General features: G+C 29.3%; 1 non-coding gene across 1 annotated transcript; it reads right to left on the bottom strand.

Annotated features, from left to right (window-relative positions):
- Positions 1-380: 380 nt before the first annotated feature.
- Positions 381-454, bottom strand: TRNAI-UAU (transfer RNA isoleucine (anticodon UAU)). The gene has a single exon. It is a non-coding gene; the product is annotated as a tRNA-Ile (tRNA).
- Positions 455-2,926: the final 2,472 nt, after the last annotated feature.

Raw genomic sequence — 2,926 nt, 5'->3', positions numbered from 1 at the left:
TAAGTTAAAATTATAAAAGTTGTATATTGTGATAGTACTTATTAAGACGAATTCAAAAAGATCCCACATGAATATATTTTTCCTTACATATCATTCACAAAAGAGGGGTGGTGAATAGTATAAAAGTCAAATCGGGTCAAATAAAAAAGAACGGAGGAAGTAAGACACATCACACATCTACTAAAAATTTGCAGCACAAGAATTTCTGAGTTGTGTACAACGTCCTTTCAAAGGTGCTTAAAGTTATATACAATATCATTTTTATTAGTTGATCATGTAATGATTTATTTTAATGCTTCAACTAGAATGATAAATATTTTTGGTGATTTAAAACACAGATGGTAGGTCAAACTAAAAAAAAAAAAAACCAAACAAAAATATAGTCCCGGCGGGGCTCGAACCCGCGACCTTCGGCTCATAAGACCAACGCTCTAACCAACTGAGCTACGGGACTTCTTGTTGTATAATTAAGTAAAGTAAATATACTTAAATCATATAAAAATCAGCTTTGTTGTAATGGGCTATAAAAGGAGGACTTTATGCACAAGCCCAAACAGATTCCCAAGGTACAAAACCCCTGCAAAAGTGCAAAGCCCATCATATGTTTTCTCGCCTTTTTCTCTCTCTTTCACCAACCATACCGTACTGTTTAACCAGAAATTCAGCCATTTTTACGAAGTTTATGTTTTGTTCTAATTATACTGTATTGTGTTAATTGCAATTTTTCCATAAGATGCAATTATTAAGTTATACACTATAGAGTATAACTCCGTTGCAATTTAAAAAATATTACAACTATTATTAGACGGAGCATCCTAGTAAAATATTAAAATGTTTCTCTGAACAAAATATTTGACACTTCTATTACGGTGTATGTACATTATTCTTATAAATGTACAATAAATAATTTCTTGCTTTTAATGTAGGATGTTGAACTTTCAATTTTTAACAATTAGGTTTTATTTAGTAATAAGAACTACAATTCCCAAGTTAGTTTCAATTTCAAAATTATTTCACAATTGGAGCCATACCTCTAAGTTGTAAGGTATTTTAATTTTTTCCTTCAAAATGTACAATAACTAACACTTGTCACAATATATTTGAAGGTCAGATTTTAACTTTTTGGCTTATAGAGTTTTAAATCACGAGTTGCGTAAAATGCTTACTATTATAATATAAAAGTTGTTTATTGAGTTGCAATATCAACGAATTCTAATATATTTATCGTTAAAAAATCAATTATTACAACGCACCAAATTAAAAATCCCTATTCACCTCACAAAAGAAACCCAAGATCATTCAATAACACTCTCACTTGTGAGTATTGCAAAAAGCTAAGTATACAACTCGATCAAAAAGCTAAAGCTTGAATAATACGGAGTATAACAAATAAAGGTAACACATATTTGGTAGTTTTCTTCTTTAGCTTAGAAATAACTAAAGAAAATTGCCAATTTAGGACAAACGACCCTTTAAAAAGTGTAGTGGGAATATTAGATGTTCGTTTAAAGAGACAAAGGTCGTTTTATGAACATGCAGTTAAGTTTTCCTTGATGACCGTGTTATTTTTACAGCCTTTGATAAAATAAAATTAGATATTCGATGCTCCATTTCTACCCATTTCATGTTGTTGGATACAATGGAGCCTCCACTAACCACATATTCTTGCTTCCATTTTTTGGGACAATCTTGTTCCTGCTGTTTTATTTTTCCTATAGTTCCAATGTTTTCTTTAATTCATTTGACTGATTTTACCACTGTTTTTTCTCTCTTTTGTATTATTAATGTTTTTGAAATTTGGATTAAGCTATTTAGAGAATCGTTCTTACATTTTGGTAATCACCTAATTCATTGAGCAAATTGCTGGCTACATGTATACTAAACAAGAATTTTCATGCGATCCTACTATACTACGAGTAATGAAATATATTATATTTTTGAAGACGTCATTTTTTGTTATCAATACATACACTGATTATTTGCTTAATTATATACATCACCAAAAAAAAAAAAAAAAAAAAAAAAAAAAAAAAAAAAAAAAAAAAAGCGTTAAATTTTATGTATGTGATTAATAAAGGATAAATTCATTAAACCAAACAACGAAATCCATCAACATATGATACAAATGCATGGGCAGTCGTCGGGTGAACAATAGTAAATCGTACTTGTACTAAATTTGAAGCCTAAATTTAATTGTACTTTCAAAGCCTAAATAATTAACTTGTACTTTCGAAGCCTTAATACTTGTGCTTTATTGAAGCTTTAATTGAGGACAACACAATCATTTTTCGGCTAGTTTTGCACCAATTAAATCTATGATTAATGATATGCTTTAATGGATTAGATTAATTAATCTACAAATGCTATAACTAATGATATATTATATGGTCAATTTTCTTTTAGCATAAGGCCACTAGCATGATGCGTCTAATTAATTACATATTCACTTGATTAAGTTACCTAATCAAACTAATGCTCATATTATAGGTTAAGAACTAATTAAGCACCTTTTGTCATCTTATCTTATTTTACTTGTTATCTTTCTCTAAGGTGTTCCACCTGCCTACCTTATACACAATATGAATTAGTTTATTGAGTTCGTGTAATCTTGAATTGTGACTGGAAATAATTAAATTTCTGTCATAGATAAGGAGAATTAGAGGCTATCACTTTCTATATAATATAACTAATATGATTGGCCTCTTTACTTTATATATGTATGTGTAGTTCATTCCACTATTTAATTTGGAATCCTACTTAATTTTTGTACTCCGGTAAGTTTTTTTTGTTACAATTAAAGTCTAATCTCTTCAGCTTAATTCCAGTTCACTTCAGCTCCAATCAGTTCAGTTCAGAAAATCAAAACAGGCCCTTAGCAAGTAGTTAAAATATTTTAGGAGTGGAACAATAGTTTCCCATAATTAAT

Source organism: Chenopodium album, chromosome 17 (genome assembly GCF_948465745.1).
Source record: "Chenopodium album chromosome 17, dcCheAlbu1.1, whole genome shotgun sequence".
Taxonomy (NCBI): Eukaryota; Viridiplantae; Streptophyta; class Magnoliopsida; order Caryophyllales; family Amaranthaceae; genus Chenopodium; species Chenopodium album.
The sequence above is the reverse complement of the archived record's forward strand: the minus strand, read 5'-3'. Positions and strand labels throughout refer to the sequence as shown.